Below are 19,951 nucleotides of genomic sequence, written 5' to 3'. Positions count from 1 at the left end.
ATTGGATATAAGGCACAATGATCCCTATGGCTACATGCATTTTCTGAAAAGTATCATTTGTTTTTTCTTCAACAAATACATCTTATCAAGTGCTTTGGGGCTCATTTATATTTGAATGTACAGTAAGTCAGTTTTATGGCACGTCTCTCAGATGTAGCAGAATACATCTACTTTACCGCCGTGCTCATAGGTGTTGTTTTCACATTCTCCCTGAAATACTTTTTCAGAAGTAGGCAATTATGAGCCCGAGGTATGCAGTACATGTGGCTCTCCTGACCAGAGTTACTCTGTAGACTTCTCTCTTAAATCTCTCAGGGCCTGATTTATAATTGGATGCAAATGTAAATGCATACTGCATCTAATGGATACCTGCATAGTGCACATGCACTGTAGAAAGAAACCAGAGCCTGTGCATGCAATGGAGAAGGCGTACACACACACACAGACTGAGATCCCAAATGTGGACAGATTGACAAGTTTTTAGCTGCACTTCCTGAACGCATTCCAATGCAATAGGAGGGGGGACTGGCTTCTCCTCGTAAGTGGGAGACTTACTTTCCCTCCCATCCTGGTGCTGGACGGTGAGCCGAGCAGGGAAAACTGCAGTACAGAAGTCATTGAGAAAGCAGGAGTCTGTTCTTATCAGACAAGCGGTTATCAGACAAGCGGTTTTTCATTATTCATTTGGTATGCACAATACTTACATCATGTATACAGTATGTGGTTTTAATATGTGTAATAAAGGTAATGCACTACCTTAGATGTTTCCATAATTTGTGGTACTAACAAGAAGAGGAGTAGGGATTTGTAACGTGCCAACTGGCAAGACCTCCTATTTATGAGAAAGACCAAGCAAGAGATAATTTATCCCTTTATGTAGTGATCTATGCTATCCTTTTTCTATTTGTTTATTTTGAAGACAAAGGAAAAGAAAAATAAATCTTCGGTTGATACACCTGACCTGGTTCATCAATCAAATTAACTTTTGAAAAACTTATTTAAATATATGCTGTTATCTGATGATACCATTGTTACTCTAGCAGCTCCGATATTGTGCGCAGTGATGCATAATCCATATTTTTTTAATGTAAGCAGAGGCAGCACAGAGCGAGGAGGTGGGGCGGGGCATGGGGGTAGCAGTACACTTTTACACTGTCTACTCTCTCTACTATACATGCTGGGTATTAGGACCCAGAGTCAGCGTGGGAGGTATGGTCTCCATCCTGATGGCGTCAACTCTGGTCTACTACTGGCGCCATCATTACTGTATCACAGTATTGTGCAGATGCACAGTATTTAACTCCTGAGGTAAGACAACTAAACACTGCTGTTAACCTGTACAATACCACTATTCTGCTTACTACTGTTACCCTGTTGATATCAATAAACCCAGCATGCTGGTTAAGGACTCTCTGTGTGGCCTAACAGTCACTTTCACATTCTGCCTGACACATATTGTGACCATCACCCCAATAGGCTATAGCAATAATTTCAATGAAGAGAAAAAGTAGGAGCTCACCAATAGGCTTACACGTATGTAGGACTTGAATGGGCTTCTATCTTAGAAGGCAAAAGGCTCCTTCTTTTAGGGACATCTCTATCAATGTAGTAGCTTGAGTCAAGTCATAAAAAAAAACCTAACTACCGAATGCTGACCCTTAAGTAAGTTTCACATGAACCTGATTTTGGTTGTACTCGCTGAATTCCCTTGCCGTACTGCTCAGTTTCTTTGAATGCCTGCAAGCAGTTGGAAAGAAAGTGCATTGTGATTTACAATGTGATTTTACAATCCAGGACACTCTGACTTCAGGGCAGTGGCGTAACTAGGGTATTTGGAGCCCAGGGCAAATTTGAAAAAGGAGGGCCCCCCCCACACACACTCTATGTGCGTCGGCCGCAGGCGCGCGCGGCGAAAAATGGGCATGGCCACTGAAAAATGGGGCGTGTCAACATGACACCCCTTTCTTGTCACTGGGAACATTTCTTTCCATTTGCACCTTAATGCAGTGCCCCTTATACAGTCCCCCCTATGCAGTGCCCCTAGTAGTGGTCCCCCTTATGGAGGCCCCAGTAGTACCCCTTATATAGTACCCCCAGTATACAATGCCCTCAGTAGTGGTCCCTCTTATGCAGGCCCCCAGTAGTGCCTCTTATGCAGGCCCCCCAGTAGCGCCCCTTATACAGTACCCCCAGTAGTGGTCCCCCTTATGCAGCCCCCGATTAGTTCTCCTTATACAGGCCCCCAGTAGTGATCCCCCATATGCAGTGCCCCTTACACAGTTCCCCCTGTAGTAGTCCCCCTTATGCAGCCCGCCATTAGTTCCCCTTATACAGTGCCCCCAGTAGTGATCCCCCATATGCAGCCCCCAGTAGTGATCCCCCATATGCAACCCCCCAGTAGTGATCCCCCATATGCAGTGCCCTTTATACAGTGCCCCCAGAGTGATCCCCCCATATGCAGGCCCATGCCCCTTATGCAGTGCCCTCTGTAGTGGTTCTCCCTTTTTAGTGCCCCCTGTAGTGGTTCTCTCTTTTCAGTGCCCCCTGTAGTGGTCCCCCCTGTGCAGTGCCCCCAGTAGTGAGCCCCTTATTTTATGCCCCAGTAGGAGTCCCCCTTGTGCAGTGCCCCCAGTAGTAAGCCCCTTATATAGTGCCCCAGTAGGAGTCCTCCCTGTGCAGTGCCCCCAGTAGGCAAGCCCCTTATATATTGCCCCAGTAGGAGTCCCCCCTGTGCAGTGCCCCCAGTAGTAAGCCCCTTATATAGTGCCCCAGTAGGAGTCCCCCTTGATGCAGTGCCCCCTGTAGTAGTCCCCAGTAGTAGTCCCCCCCAATGCAGTGCCCCCAGTAGTCTATCTGACGCTCATTGACTGCTGTTTAACACACACATCGCCGCCAGCGCTGGTGGTGATGTGTGTGCAGCAGCCAATGAGAGTCCGTCTGACTCTCATTGGCTGCTGATTCACACACACATCGCTGTCACTTGGCGGTGATGTGTGTGCAGTAGCAGCAGCAGCCAATGAGAGTCGTCTGACTCTCATTGGCTGCTGGTTAACACACACATCGCCGCCAGCGCTGGCGGTGATGTGTGTGTTAGCACAGCATGAGCCCCGCCTGCCACCCTCGTCCTGGCACTATAGGGCAAGCGCTAAGGGGGAGGGAAGGGGCTCGGCTGTGCAGCACAGGACCGGCGCTGGAAGCCTAGCGCCGGCCCTGTGTAAATGTGTAGCGCTGACCGCACTCACTGCGGTCGGCGCTACACTGGCTAACTAGGGCTGGCCGGTACCATGGACGCGGCGACACACACACCCCCGGCGCCGCCGGTCCCACGGCGCCCAGGGCACGTGCCCCGCTCGCCCTGCCCTAGTTACGCCACTGCTTCAGGGGTCATAAATATGGAGAGGGGAATTTTCTGGTAGATGCCTTTTACAGCACATACATACTTTGTCAACTGGCCCTATTTTGTTTTCTGGCCTTTCCATGCCTGTCCTGGCTTCAAAGAGAGCAGAGGCCATAAACTTCATTCTACCCATAAGCGCCTCTGCAGCGCAGAACATAGGCACACCAAATAACATGGCATCCTTTTTGATACATTTACAGGGCAATATTACACATTGAACACACATACAGGTCAATAGAATACAGTTATTACAAATAAAGTTTTGAACCATGACAGCTACTAAGATGTATTTGTGGCCAAAAAAGACGCTCGGCATAAGCAGTCACATGGGACCTGGCGGCTCACTCACACTAGGAGTCTCTCGCGGCATGGCCTATTGAGGCTAGGTGTATGAAGGCACATCTGTATATCTGTGTCCCTCTCAATATTAATTGCTTAAACAAAGTATCTTTAATAAAAATAACAGTCATCCTTTCAAATTAGCTGCAGTGTAAAGGAGGTGGTCCACCTGCTATAGATTACAGGTGATTTGGAAATGATGCCTGCACACTTTGTGACTTGTTATTATATATTAGCTGTGATACCCAGCGTTGCCCGGGTTGAAGACTGGACCCTGAAGTACACCTGTAGCCGTATTTCTACCTTGTCCTCGTCTATAACCTCGATAACTATGCAAATTAGGAATAAATGACAATGCAGGAAGGCGTATTCTCATACCGTTTGGAATGGGGTATATCAGGAGCAGACTGACTTACAGAACAGAAATAAGTATATCTTGCAAAATTACTTGAGTTTCAGAAATCACTGCAGAACAGAGGGGGTGATTCAGCTGCGAATATGCTATCGCAGCTGTTAACTGTAATATGATAATGCAGCAGGAGGCATACCAGAGTGTTACAGTGTGTGTATGAAGCCAGCCCCTCAGCCTCAAAACCTGCGTAATTTAATGGAAGTTGTATGTTTGACCACCGGATGTCAGCCCTTCGGTTCAAATCCCGACGCCGGCAACCCGATGCACAAGATTCTGACAGCGGAGGTAAGTTAAGTATTCCTAACCCCCCCCCCCCATATCCTTAACCCTCCTTTAGGGGTGCCTAACCCTAACCTCCCCCCCTTGTGCCTAAACCTAACCCCCCCTTCCCCTAGCCTAACTCTAACCCTCCCTGGTGGGGGGGGGGAGGGTACCTAACACTAAGTCACCCCCGGGTGCCCTAAACCTAACCCCCCCATCCCCGGCTACATACATATTTACCCCCGGCGTTGGACGATCGGTCCGGCATCGGGATTAACATTGGCGTCGGCATTTCGACGCCTATGTTAGAACCCTTGCCGGAATTATGCTGTCGGTATTGAGACCGGCGGACGCATGCGTCCGCCGGTCTCATAACTACATACCTAATTTAATAGTGTCCCGGTGTTATGGGATTGTGTAGCCCTGACGAAGTTTAAACCTAGGCAAAAACCTATTCCTGGTCAAACTATACCACCCTGCCAAATTTGGCGGAGTAAGGTACAAAACCTTGGCTGTGCATAAATTACAGACAGACAGACACATACACTTTCTAGCTTATTATATAGATGTGCTGGCTCTTTTGATATATATGATAAAGATGCCTTCTTTATGTGTTTAGTGATGTGCTTGCTCTTCTGGTTTTCAAGTTTGGATTATTATACACTATTTATGGCTGAGCACATGAAGTTTAACAATTGTTAGAGTGTGTACTCCTTGTCTGCAGTTTTATCTATCTGTTTATCTATAAAACTAATATGTAAATTCAATATATGTGTCTCCTCAATATTGTAATCTCCTGCTTTGTGTTATTATATAGAGGATGTATTGCAATATTCCATATTTAGAAGACAAATGCTGCTTAGACATAGCACCTTTCTGGCTTTCTTCACACAGTCTCCTTTTATCAATGAATGGATTCTTTCATGTTTTTCTCTTCTTGTAAATAATTAAACAGGCAATGGCAGGCAGACTCTCGTATGATTCATAACTAAGATAGTATTTTACCATCTAAAAGATGACTATTGATATTCCTTGCCTCATTAGACCACAAAATCAAAAGCTGACTCAGAGTCAGAAATAATAGCTTCACTCCAGTTAATTCCTGAAATACTTAGTGCTGTGTGTAACTTAAAAATAGTAGATGAGAAATATTTTCAAAGGTACTAACTGACTAGCAAGTCAAGCATCTTTTAATATCTTCCCTCAGCTCTGAGATCAGCATTAGCACCGTGTGTACTTTTGCCGATCCCTTTGTACTACCACCAAGCTCTGCATAATTTTCTTGACAAATAGTTCTCTCATTAATATTTCAGCCATGCTCTTACAAGCCGTAGAGCTGTGCACCCCAGACAGGGAGTTACAGTTCCATCTAGAGGGGAATAATCTTAGCTTTTTAAATGCTTTGTCAGGACCAATAATATCTCATGTTCACTCATATAAGTATTTGCAAGGTAAAATCTTCAATGCAGGCTTTGTTTTTTAGCTTGCAAACCTGCATTTGCTATACCCTGGAAGGTGAACCTTTTGCACCATTTATTTAATTATAATTTAAATGGAATTTATTACCTAAACCAAACCACACTGGTATCTTTAAAACTTAAAATAAAAATTTGTCTTGTTGACTGTGTGATTGTTAGGGGTAAATCTTATATATCCATTGTCCTTTCAGTCCCCAAGGTAGCAGTATTGATCTGTTTGCTGAATCTTTTCCCTTTTTTATTTTTTACTGGAACATATATAAAGTTTACGTATGTGCCTTTACACCTTCCTCTACTAACCTTCTTTGCAAAGAATCATTAAAAGTCATCGGTGGCTTGTAGAGCTCCCAGCATTCTTATCATTCCTTACATAATTATTCATGCCAAAGACTCGCTACTCTCTCTTATGTAAAGAAAAATCTGCTTGAACATTGGCCGATGTAATAGCACAGTAAGGCTGGGTACACACCTAAACGACCGGAAATCGTGCCGATGTTCAGGGCGTTTTGCCCTCACCATGGACATCACATGATTACCGGTCCACACTGCACACTTTAATGAACGACGGAACAATTACTTGTTCCGGCCTTCATTAATATGTATGGCGCCGCATGCGATATCGTTGACAGTGCAGCACAGCCAATCACACGATAACGCAGGCGACCAGAGGGAGCATGCAATTGTACATACACACTTGGCTATATACACGATTTGTCGTGCCGATACGCCAAATCGTGCCAATATCTTCCTGGTGTGTATGCACCCTAAGTACCGAAATACATTTTTTTCTCAGCTGTTGCAAAGGCACCAATAGGTTTTAGTCTAGAGGTGAGGAATGCTGTAGGAAGATTTATTATATATACTTATTGTTCTCTTATTATGCATAGTTTGTAGTAATTTTATGGGAATATCTAAGGAATAATTGCAAATCAATAGGTGTAGTCACAGCTGGTCTTATGTGAGTTCTGCATAGTAAGGCGAAATAAAAAGGCAAATGTTAATTACACCTGTTGTACTGACCATTCCAGTGGGCTGACCAAGAATCTCATATTTAGCAATTTGAGTTTACCTACACAAACAACACACTGGGGGCAATTCAAATGTTTTTTTGGGGCGTAATAACTAATGAGCGCCCAGATTGATATTAAATTGTTCTCATTAATTATCGCCCTCTTCGCCGCCTAAAAGACGAGGTTTAGCCGTCTAAAACGGCTAAACCCGTCTTAATTTCTGGTTAGGGCACGCTATCTGCGGTTAGCGCTCCCTAACCAGGGTGTTTCAGACACATTTCTGCTCGCACCCTCCTGAGTGCGTACAGAAATGCCAGCGCCGGCGGCTATGGCGTCCTGACAGAGCAACAATTGAATTGCTCTGTTGGGCGTTGTAAAAAAAAAAGCAGCCGGCACAACACTTGAATTCCCCCCTTTGTGTGTTGCATATCTTTGAGCAATATGTGTTTTCACAGTGTTTCAATTCATATAAATTTACAGATTAGTATGTAGGTGTCCAGGGGTGGATTGGGATGGAAAACCAGCCCGGGAAATGTATGGAAGCAGCCCAAATGGGGGAAGGGTCTGTCATGGGGATGGGACTGTCATAGTGTCTGTTTCTGAGTCTGTTAATGACGTTACAATGCCCTTCCCTGGTGTACATCGGCCCACTTTCAGTGTCTACAGATCATGCTTCCTGCGTCTTTAGATGTCACCATCAGTCACATTATTGAAACTTTCACCGGCCCTATGCTAGGTGCACATCATCCGTCTGCGTATGGCCTCCAATATGAGCGATATATCAGTGTCTATCAGAAACACACCCATACTTCGTTATATCTGAGTCTGATGAGTTAACCCAACCCAATGAGAACCCAAAACATTTCTAATATACTTGGTGTGCGCATCTGAATCGGTACTGCAACTCTGTACAAACGCCATTAGGAGCTTCATGCGTGGAGCAACTCAGACGCAAGTACAGACGAGAAACATAACACAAGAAAAGCTAAAAACACATTGGCCCCCACAAGAAAAAAATAAAACACATTGGCCTCAATAGGAAAAAAAATAAATACATAAGCCTCAATAAAAAGAAACTAAAGCTGGGAATCCACTATACAATATTCTGTCAGATATCTGTCCAATCTGGCTGGTTGGAATGAAAACCTGGTAATGTATGGAGCAAATGACAATTGTCCATTTGCTCACAAACACTGGAAAATAGCCAAAAATGGTTGTTCAGACAAATTGGTTAAAACACACAAATTTAACCAATTTGAACAATTTTTTTTGTCCTTTTTTTCAGTGTTTAAAACCATATGATCGACTGTCATTTGCTCCCATACATTACCAGGTTTTCATTCCAACCAGACAGACATCTGATAGAAAATTGTCACGATGGGGAGTGTATGTCCCCAGGGCTGAGGTGTAGAGTAGGCCACGAGGGGGGAAGGTATAGCGGACAGTGTATGTCCCTGGGGCCAGGGAGGGGAGTGTTGGTAGTAGTGTGTTTAATTTTTGCCCCTGGGTTGGGGGGCCTTGTGGATAGGAGGCTGGGAGGTAGGGTGGGGAGTGTATGTCCCTGGGGACATAAGAGTCGGTGGGGGGGGTTCAGTGTACAGTGTATGTTCCTGGGTTGAGGCAGACACTGTGTCTAGGGGCTGGAAGCTAAGGTGGGGAGTATGTCATGGGGCGGAGGGTGTTCAGTATATAACACATCACCTCCGCCCACACACTTGCTTTTAGGCAATTTGCAGTAAGTGTGGCTGGCTGCAAATAAAAAATGAGGAGCGCAGCTCAACTACAGAAAACATATAACATTAAATTTATTACAATAAATAAAATTATTAATACATCAAATGACAATTTACACATAAAAATCTGCATTCATCATGCTGTCAATACCACAGCTCACAATTAAGTATTTAAAACCACAATTGTTAAATGTACTCAAAAGAGGACCAAGGACAGTCTTAATAGACATTTATCTACTCTAACGAGAGAATCACACTGCATAGTCTTCCCTTGTTTATAATAGGCTTCAGTATACCATGGGGAATAGGTACTTCCTGCAGCTTAGATTGACTGCACTGCTGCAAGTTTTTAACCCCCAGAAGTCTCACAAAAGTAGCGCTAGTAAGTGGGACCAGCAGCTATATATATGGTCTGACTGGCACGCATCCTGTGGCGGTGAGTATAAAGCGGTTAAATGCTGAGCATAGCTAGCTCAACTCTGTTGGCTTACAGTGTTCCCTGCTGCTGCCAAGCTACAGAGGGGAGAGGCACTGCTTTCGTAAGCTGCTGACGCCGGCTTGTCAGCATGCTGAACTGGGGGTCCCTGGTGCTGGATGCTGTGTGCAGGATGAGATGCTACCACTTTGAAGGCAAAGGAGCAGCAGCGCTAACTCTATGCTGCTGCTCCCCGTCCAGCGGCCCCCGGAAGTGCCCGCTAGCCGGGAGCCGATGAGAACTTTCGGTTTCGGAAGTGCGGTAACCGGCCGGGCAGCTACATAATTGAACCCGGGCTGGTGGGCAAGGTGGGTGGGCTAGCCTGGTAGGCAGGGAATGGGACTGGCCCAGTGAGAACTTACCCGCTATCCCAGTGGCCCAATCCGCCCCTGCAGGTGTCATTGGCTGTTAAAGTGTGTTGGGTGTGGGATCCCGGTGGTGGGATGCCGGCGGTCAAAATACAGATAGCAGCTTCCCGATAGTCAGATTCCAGACACCTGCTGGTAAGTAACCTAACCCTCACCTCCTGCAGCCTAACCGCCCCCCCCCCACTGCCGCCTGTCACGATGCGGTGCAAGTGTTCCTCTGTGGAGGACGGTGAGCCGGGGGGTTCGGGTGACTAGGGAAGTGACTGTAGCTAGGTCTCCTAGTTGCGGCCGAACCCAGGTTTGGCTAGACCTGCCCAGAGGTGCGGAGTCTAACTGACTTGGTGGTTTTCTCCAGTGAATCCTCAAATTGGGATTTGGTTTTCCGCTGCACCAAGTGAGCAGGTCACGGCCCTCTGGACAGGTATCTGGGAATGGCAGAAGACCGGAAACTATATTATACGAAGCAAATGCTAGCGCACAGGATATAAACTGGTTGCTTGAATATTAGAACGGAACAGAATACTGGAACACAATTAGAAATCCTAATCACAGGCTTGCATGAGATTACTAGAAATCCAGGTGCTGATAGCACAGTAGCTCAGGGATTTGTGGACACTGGCAGGTACTGGAGTTTGCTAAATACGCAGGTGCTGGCTGCACAGACAAACACAGCAGAGTGGACAAAGGCTTATTCTGGGAAAGTTTGAAATGCTGGTGCTGATTTGCATAGCAACACAGGGTGACGTGGACACTGGCAAGTACTGGAGATTGCTAAATGTGCAGGTGCTGGCTTACACAGACAAACAGAGCAGACTGGGCACATGCATATACTGGCAATAGTTACATATGCAGGTGCAGATTTGCACAGAAAAACACAGAGGTGTGGACAGGCTGGGAATGCTAAAAGGTGCAGCTGGGAGCTAATAGTGATAGCAGGTAATCTGATACCTCAGTGACACAGGGTAATAGCCACAGAACTAGCAGCACATTACAAAACACACAAACATAGAAAACATGACAGACAGGATACTGGGAGAGAACTAACTCTCAGACTGAGAATAGCATGGAAGCTAATGCTGGAAACTATAGAGAAATAAGGGCTGGCTGAGCAACACTCTGAAGGAAATAGCACAGAGCAACACTGGTGAGTATCACAGGCACTGGAACAATGAAGTTGAACAGCAGTTACTTGTTCCTGGAGTCAGACTTAAATACCCCTGGGTGGCTGATCAGAGGATCAGCTGAGTGACCGCCGGACTATCATTGGGAGAGACTAGTCAGGTGATATGAGCCAGCATGGCTGCGCCCATGCCTGGCACCCCGGAAACCAGGCCGCACGCACGGAAGCCCTAGCGGACCCCAGTCACCACTCACCTCCACTCCCAGCGTCTGGATACCTAAGCCCAAGGACACCAGCGCAGAGGTGACTAGCGGCCGATCACAGGCCGCATCCTGACACCGCCTAACTCTCATAGTCCTCCCCGCCCCCCCCCCCACAGAGCATAACCCTAGCTCTTCCACTGGTGGCTAACCCATAAACCTAACCCTGATACCATCGGAATGCCGGCAGTCAGGATTCTGGCGCTGGGATTCCAACTGTTGTCGGGATTGTGGCACCAGTATTCTGAGTGCTAACTACATCCGGTTAAAATAACATCTGATACTTTTTACTCTAAAGCATTCATTTACTTTTTGTCAGCTAAAGAGAGTATAGTTGCTGTTACACTGTTATGGAATCATGGTGGACTGTGCGGAGAATCTTCGTTTCATGGTTACTTTACTCATGAATGCCAGAGAAGATTCTTGTTTTGCAATTCCTAAAAAAAAAATATCTGTGTCAGACTTTAGTGCAGATGTTTAATCCATGTATTGTTGAGTGGATCAGCAGGGATGTAGTGAATATGCCGCCATACGGGATGCCAGCATTTGAAATCCCTACACTGGAATCCCGAACCACGGGCAGAAGACCGGCGGCAGAATCCCATATGTAGGTATAGCGGGTAAGTATAGTTCCCCGTGGGGGGATGGTTAGGTTTAGGCACCACCAAAGGGGAGTGTTATGGTAAAGCTGTGGATGGGGGGGGTTACATTTATGCACTATGGGAGGAGGGTTAGGTTTACAGAGCCCATGTCGGCATGCTGAGCATCGGGATGCCGCTGTTGGTCTTTTGACGGGTGGCATCCTGACCGCCGTTATGTTGTATCACACCCGATCAGCACACTTATACATGCCTTATGATGGTGCACATATAGCAGAGATTTCAATTATGTGCGGGGTTTACCCTGCAGCTAATGGAACGCACTGCCCCATTCAATTAGCTGCGGGGACCCCGTGCACTAAGCCCCAGTGGGTGGATTTTTCCTCGCAGCCTCAGAAGCTGCAAGGAAAATTTGGTATTAGAATGCATACTCTGCATTTCAACGCGCAGGGAAACCCATAGATTGAAGAAATTTGGTGGAATCTATTGGTTAGCGTGCATTAACCCATAGTTTACCACGCAGGGAAAATGCAGCTTAATAGATTAGCTCCGGGTTTCCTAACTGAATTCCCCTGATAGAACCTCATTCAGAGTTGAACGCAAGTCCATTTCAATTATGAATCCTGCAATTTGTCATACTACACATGCACCTAAGCCTACGCAACTGTGAGCAACTACGGGTTAAGCATGAGTGTAACTGGGCGTTAGCACATACGATAATAATGAGGGTATGTCATGGGCATATAGGCAGAATTGCTGCCTGGTCAGAGTTGAGAGTACACTGAGAACTCTTTTAACTGGTTTAGGGCAGATAGTGATGACGGCTATTTTCACAGGTGGATTGATAGAAGCTGTGTGACCACCTAGATGTGGCTACCTCAGATCAAATCAGGAGAAATTTGAAAAGGGCGACACAGTCCCCTCAAATCAGTATAGTTAGGAGGTATGCAATTTACAATAGGTTTTACTTCAGGGTTGTTAACTTTAAGGTTTCTTAAACTGAGCCCAGTTTACCTTGTTACACATAACCTCATCACTTGAGACTAATGAGAGTAGAAGGACTTTATGTTCGTATTTCTAGGTCAGCATAACAACATTGGCATTGGTTTACAAAAAGGCTGGATGAGCAGGATATTTCTACTTCAGGGTCCATAGGGTATCCACAGGATACCTTGGGGTATAGGTGTGACGTCATTCGCAGGGCACCAAAGAGTTAAGCTTTCAGCCTCCCAGGATGCACTAGGTCCCCCTCCTATACCCCGCCCCCGGGCCAAGGCACCTCAGTTTAGTTTGGTGCCCGGCCGGAGTCGGGTGCACCTGTTGGAGTGGGGGCTAGAAGAGCCCCTGAAGCTTTTTCTTCATGCAGCTGTGGCTGCACATCTGGATGAACAGCATGGACTGTCAGTCCTGACGTCCATGCTGTCTTCCCTACACCCGCCGGTACCAGAACGCCGGTACTGATCCGGGGATGCTGGTGGGCGTCTGGGGTCACAGCTAGCGGTGACCCCAGATGCTCCGGACCATGGCCGGATTCAAGGGGGACAGAGGTAAGCAGCGGGGTCCCGCGGTGGGTCCCCGCTGATCACATGGTCCTAAGTCCCCAGGCAGGGGGCTCCCTGGGGACTGGCTGCAGTGGAGCCAGGCGACCAACCTGCGCTTCCACTACCCCCTGGGACAGCGGACCGCAGCAGAGCGGTAGCGCTGCGGCGTCCCAGGGGTTAAATGCATGCCAGGGGAGCGCGCCTTCCCTGTCTCACAGCCGGCGCCTCCCCCGCTGCACACAGCCCTCTCTGCATGCTGCCGACTGGTCCTGTGGCAGCGCTCCTCCCCCAGGCCAGCCTCCTCTCTGCTCCTCGGCGGCCATCTTCTCCAGAACGCATGGTGAACGCTGCTGGAAGCGCTGGACGGAAGCATCGTGGTCTGGGTCCCCCCGCATACCTCTCCTCCGCTGTGGCTCAGGTCTGTGTATGCAGCGCTGTGTCCTACCAGGCCCTGTGTCTGTGTAGTTGAGTAATCAGCGCTGTTAGTGCAGGAATTGTTATTTCTCTGCATTGTATGTGACTGCTAGCGCTGCCTGTAACTTTTCTTCTCTAAACTGTCAGCTTTATTACTGTCCCTGTTCTTCTGCTAAAGCCCTTGCGGTGCGGTGCTGCAGGGTGGTCTCTCGCCTATTTAATACTTAATTGGTGAGAGAGGTCACATACGTGGTGCCATCATGTCTGAAAGTGATTTTCCCCTCCGGCTACAGTGTACCACGTGCAAAGTACCGTTAGCGGAGGGGGAGGGTAGCGCGGAGGGCCTTTGCCGGCAGTGTTTGTCCATGGCGCGGCCTATTACGGTTACAGCACCGGTACAGGAGCCGCCCTGGGCTTGTTTCGCTCAGGCGTTAACAGCTTTAGTGGGCCAGTTAGCTCCGCAGCCCGCGTTTACTCCGATGGGTTTGTCCCAGCAGTCTGTGGTGTCGTCACCCATGCAGGGGTTCCCACGACAATTGGTGGTACCCCACAGTCTCCCTATTTCCCCGCTCCCGGGTTCTCAGGAGCCAGCGTGGGTTAACTCCCTGACGAGTTCTGTACAGCACTTGTCGGATGTGTTGCAAGGGGAGTCTGTGATGCGGCCTCATAAAAGGCCGGTGGCGTCTCTGTCCGCTCCTTATGAGGATGACGAAGGGACGTCTGATGATGGGGAGATTCTGGATCCTTACGATCAGGAACCTCTCCATACTAAGGACGCTGATGCTAAGTCCAAAGTATATATTCCTGGACTTATTCGGGCGGTCCGCACAGCCTTGGTGATTGAGGACGAAGTTCCCCCAGCGGCTAAATCTAAGTATGCCTTTTTCAAAGATGTGAAGGGCGATGCCACAGTCTTTCCTCTTTCGGGTCAGTTGGTGGACCATTTAGAGGAGGCGTGGAAACAACCTGGCAAAAGATACCAGCCGCAGAGACGCCTGGCGGTGGCTTATCCGTTCGCGGATAATTATTTTGCTAAGTGGGAATCCCCTCCACAGGTGGATTCTCACGTGACCCGTCTTGTCCGTAGTGCCACATTGCCGATGCCATCCATGTCCTCCCTTAAGGATGCTACGGACCGCAAGGTAGAAATCTGCCTGAAGTCCGCTTATTCCCTTGCAGGGGGGGCAGCACGGCCGGCTATGGCCATTTGCTGGGTTGCCAGAGCGATGGAGCGCTGGGCGGATTCATTAGAGGCTTCTTTTGAATCCGACTGTCCGGCCGAACAGGCGGAGTTGATTGGCAATCTCCGTGATTCGGCCACCTACATCAACGAGGCGGCTCTAGACATTAGTACTCTGGTGTCTAGAATTTCTTCAGCAGCGGTGGCTGCTCGTCGCACCTTGTGGCTGCGATCCTGGAAGGCGGACGCAGATTCCAAGAAAGGTCTGGAAGCGTTGCCGTTTACCGGAGAAGTTCTCTTCGGTCCGGATCTGGATAAGATTGTGGCCACGCTGGCGGCAGCCAAATCTGCTTGTCTCCCGTCGGCCGCTGCTCCTTCTGGTTCGGGACCATCGTCCTTTCGGTCATCTAGGGCCCAGGGCAGGCCCAAACCACAGTCGTTTCCTCGACAGGCTGGCCCTAAGAAATCGGTCAAGCCCCGGAAGCAGGCATGGAGTACCAGACGTCCGGCCCCCAAGCCAGATGACAAGCTTGCTCCCTGACGGTCCGGGCCTCCCTTTGGGGGATCCCAGGGTGGGAGGCCGCCTGCTACAGTTCGCCCAGTGTTGGTCGACCACTACGACAGACACTTGGGTTCTGGAGATGGTTTCCCACGGATACGCCCTCTCCTTCCGGCACAGACCCCCGGCTCGCTTCTTCACCACGGGTCTCCCATCAGACCGGAACAAGGCTACGGAGCTGTGGAAGGTATTGCACACTATGCTCCAGGCTGGAGTTATAGTGGCTGTTCCATTCTCCCAGAGGGGCCAGGGTTTCTATTCAAATCTATTTTTGGTACAGAAACCCAATGGGTCATATCGTCCGATTCTCAACCTCAAAGCACTCAACAAGTCTTTGCGGGTCCCGAAGTTTCGGATGGAGACCCTACGGTCCATCATTCTGGCGCTGGAACCTGGGGACTACTTGGTGTCATTGGACATACAGGACGCTTACCTGCATGTCCCTATTCTTTTGCGCCATCAACAGTTCCTCAGGTTTGCAATCCGCAGCGACCACTTCCAGTTTCGGGCGTTAACTTTTGGCCTGGCAACAGCACCACGTGTTTTCACCAAGGTGATGGCGGTCATGGCGGCTTCTCTGCGGCTGCAGGGAGTCCGCATGTTGCCGTATTTGGACGACCTGTTATTGGTGGCAGGATCTCCAGAGCTCCTGTTACGCCACTTGGACCTGACCATTGCACTGCTGCAACGGCACGGCTGGCTAATCAACTGGCAGAAGTCCACTCTAATCCCGTCTCGGAGGATTCTGCATCTTGGAGCCTTATTGGACTCGGGACAGCAAAGGATCTTCGTGACGGAGGACAAGATCTCTGCTTTACAGTCAAGGGTGCGCAGTTGCCTGCACAGCCGCCGGGTGTCCTTACACTCGGCGATGAGGTTACTGGGCTCCATGGTGTCGGTGTTCGACATGGTGGAATACGCCCAGTTTCACTCCAGACCTCTGCAGCACCTGATCCTGTCCAAGTGGAACGGGCTGACTCAGTCTCTGAAGTCCCAGACGATTGTGCTCACCCAGGAGGTTCGCCTGTCCCTTGCGTGGTGGTTACAGACGACCCACCTCAACAAGGGACGTCCGTTCTGGGTTCCAAATTGGGTCCTGTTGACAACGGACGCCAGTCTTCGGGGCTGGGGAGCAGTTTCGGGTCCACACTTGTTCCAGGGCAGGTGGACGCCGACAGAAGCGGAGCTTCCAATAAATATCTTGGAACTCCGTGCGGTCTTCAATGCTCTCCAGCAGGCACAGCGGTTTCTCCAGGGTCGCCCGGTGCAGGTCCAGTCGGACAACGCTACCACCGTGGCCTACATAAACAGGCAAGGAGGAACTCGCAGTCGGGCGGCTCTCGTAGAGGTCTCTCGGATCCTGGTTTGGGCGGAGCGCAATCTTCCGGCCATATCAGCGGTCTTCATCCCGGGAGTGCTAAATTGGGAGGCGGACTTTCTAAGTCGCCAGGACGTTCATCCGGGGGAATGGTCCCTGCACCCGGACGTTTTTCAACTACTGGTGGACAGGTGGGGTCTTCCAGAAATCGACCTCATGGCGTCCCGGCACAACAACAAGTTGCCGGTGTACGGGTCTCGCACAAGAGACGAAGGGGCGTCTCTGGTGGATGCTCTGTCCGTCCGGTGGACGTTCCGGTTCGCATACCTGTTCCCTCCGGTCTCCCTTCTTCCACGGGTAATCCGGAAATTCAAACAGGAAGGAGGGACGCTCCTGTTGATAGCTCCCGCGTGGCCCAGACGGCACTGGTTCTCAGACCTTCAGGGTCTGTCCGTGGACAGTCCTCTGCGGTTGCCGCTACGACCGGACCTTCTGTCTCAGGGTCCTTGCCTTCACCCGGACCTGACTCGGCTGTCTTTGACGGCGTGGCTGTTGAGACGGCCATGCTGAGGTCCCGGGGGTTTTCCAGCTCTGTGGTGCGTACCATGTTACGAGCTCGGAAACCGTCTTCCGCGAGGATATACCATCGCGTGTGGCATACGTTCTTCCAGTGGTGTCGACCGAGAGGTTATGCACCGCGGGAGTTTCGTCTGTCTCGGATTCTCGCCTTCCTGCAAGCGGGACTAGATCATGGGCTTCGCCTTGCTTCTTTGAAGGTACAGGTTTCGGCCCTATCTGTCTGGTTTCACCGTAGGATTGCTACAATCCCGGATGTGCGCACCTTTATGCAGGGTGTTCTCCGCATTCAGCCGCCCTTTGTTCCACCTGTGGCGCCTTGGGATTTGGCTGTGGTCCTGAGGGCTCTCCAAGGACCGCCGTTTGAACCACTGGGCTCAGTGGATCTTAAATGGCTAACAGCTAAGACTGTTTTCCTTCTGGCCATTGCTTTGGCCAGACGTGTTTCTGAGTTAGGGGCTCTTTCTTGTAGACCCCCTTTCTTGGTTTTTCATGGGAACAGGGCAGTGCTCCGCACTCGGCCCGAGTTTCTTCCCAAAGTTGTTTCCCAGTTTCATGTTAACGAAGAAATAGTTGTTCCGGCCTTTAACTCACCGGGTCTTTCCGTGGGTGAGGCCTCTTTGGATGTTGTGCGGGCCTTAAGGACTTATGTTGACCGCACTTCTTCGTTTAGGAAGTCGGACGCTTTGTTTGTCCTCTATGGCTTCCGTAAAAAGGGTTGGCCTGCTTCAAAGCAAACTTTGGCAGCCTGGATCCGTATGGCTATTTCTGAAGCTTATCTTCATGAAGGCCTACCGGTCCCTCCTTCTCTGAAGGCTCATTCCACTAGGTCTGTGGGTCCTTCGTGGGCAGCTCGACGTGGTGCCTCGGCAGTTCAGATCTGCAAGGCTGCTACGTGGTCTTCTGTCCATACCTTCGTGAGGTATTACAGGTTTGACACCTTCGCCTCTCAGGATGCTTCCTTCGGGCAGCGGATTCTCCTTTCTGCACAGGAGCGTCCCCACCCTTAAAGGATACTGCTTTGGGACATCCCCAAGGTATCCTGTGGATACCCTATGGACCCTGAAGTAGAAAATATGAGATATGGTAAGAACTTACCCTTGTTATCTCTATTTCTACGAAGTCCATAGGGTTCCACAGGACTCCCGCCCTGTCGCACCTGTGCTGCAGATGGGCTTTGCTCTGGTCACCGGTTTTCTGTCTCCCTCTGGTGAGAATGTGATTCTTGTATGTGTCCAGATCTTTGTTCTCTCTCTTCCTTCTCCTCCTCCGGCCTATGGCTTGGTAACTAACTGAGGTGCCTTGGCCCGGGGGCGGGGTATAGGAGGGGGACCTAGTGCATCCTGGGAGGCTGAAAGCTTAACTCTTTGGTGCCCTGCGACTGACGTCACACCTATACCCCAAGGTATCCTGTGGAACCCTATGGACTTCGTAGAAATAGAGATAACAAGGGTAAGTTCTTACCATATCTCATATTTTCTCTGACATACAAACCTGTTTGATAACATTTACACAGAGCTTCATTAGCATCCTATTTTAAGCTAAATTTTCTCAGAAGGTATCACACATTATGCACAGCTGAGTTAATCAGACACACTGCTTCACAGCAACCATCACAAGCCCAGAAGTGTCATCATTCCTTAAATAGACCCTTTATTTCAAACAAAAGAAAAATACACACTTGAGGGTTTATTTACTAAGCATTGGGTTCTAAAATTCTGTGCTTCTGATTATGTTTATTCCTGAAATTTATAAGGCCAATGGTTTTACTAGTCGTGTTTTGCTTTTTTCCACGCCAAGTTCCATTGTGCTTTGCATTCAGACTCAGTCGCACACAGATATACAAGTGTGGCATATCAAATTAATCAGTGTAGTCTACGTGAAGCGGTTTTGTCACATCGCATTGCGACTAAGGTCCGTATTCAATTTGGAGCGAAAAGTCAGTTTCGGTAATACTTTTTCGCCAATGACGTAATTTTTCGCCGATTTCATTTATCCCCGAGAATGGCTGTTTGGCGCTACTGCAGCATTTATTTGCTTCTCTTGTACAGACAACTGTACCGAATATCAGGCTTTAAAATCTAACTTTTGCCTTGTTTAACGTTGTAGTTACCAGCCGTTGGGATCCAACTTGTGAAAATACATTGTTGCTTCATCGCAGCTGCAATGTCCTGCGACATTAAGTACATTTTGGCGGTTGCATTATTGTTTCAAAGTAACTGGGGAAAATCATGTTAAAGCTAATTTTACTGTTTTTCCTATTTGTTCAAAGTTCCAGATGGTAAGTAGCGCATCTATGGTAATTACAGTTTATGTAATCATCTGTATATATTATATTGACGTTTCTGAATATTTTACATTAAATCATTGCACATCACCAAATCAACCTTTGTATTATTTGAGGGAAGTTTTATTTTATTTATACACCTCTTTGATTCTTTCACCACTTTATAATCAAGCTGTTACTGTAAGTTACCTTATTTTGTAATTTGTATCATTTTGAAGTTTGGTGCTTTGTGCTATATGTATTAATGTGTATTTAGTGTAAAAAAAACCAAAAAAAACTATTTGTGAATTTAGAATACTTTCGTCTGTGTTCACCTTGTGTGTTCTTTTTAATTAATGCACATTATTTTCCAAAATGTATTATTTTAACCTTGTCGATTCGAAAAAGCACCCTATTGAGTGACCTCAATTGGTTAGTTGAACTAATGTTAATTTAATGCCTCCAAAAGGTGAAGGATGAATCACAGTTTCATCTAATGGGTTTTCTCCGATACTGTCCATTATTATGCATAATGTTATTTCTTGCTGTTTGTCATATTCCAGTTTTTAACTCCTTCTCAGCCATACCTATTTGACGTTATTTGTCTTGTTGTGTTTACCAGGAATAAATTACTTTTATTGAAGC

The 19,951-nt window shown here is 48.2% G+C and overlaps 1 protein-coding gene across 3 annotated transcripts in view; it reads left to right on the top strand.

Annotated features, from left to right (window-relative positions):
- Window positions 1-19,951, top strand: part of FARS2 (phenylalanyl-tRNA synthetase 2, mitochondrial) — a 551,321-nt gene that overhangs the window by 104,494 nt on the left and 426,876 nt on the right. Inside the window, exon 1 of one of the 3 annotated variants that reach the window (XM_088471695.1) lies at window positions 10,495-10,617. The exons of the other annotated variants lie outside the window; for them this stretch is intronic. The gene's annotated coding sequence lies outside the window, so the exon portion shown is untranslated. Of the gene's footprint in view, window positions 1-10,494; window positions 10,618-19,951 lie in introns of those variants that run through there. 3 annotated transcript variants of the gene reach the window in all.

This window comes from Taudactylus pleione, unplaced genomic scaffold (assembly GCF_031769625.1).
Source record: "Taudactylus pleione unplaced genomic scaffold, aTauple2 ptg000116l, whole genome shotgun sequence".
Classification (NCBI taxonomy): domain Eukaryota; kingdom Metazoa; phylum Chordata; class Amphibia; order Anura; family Myobatrachidae; genus Taudactylus; species Taudactylus pleione.
Note: the sequence above shows the minus strand (reverse complement) of the source record. Positions and strands in the feature narration are given on the sequence as shown.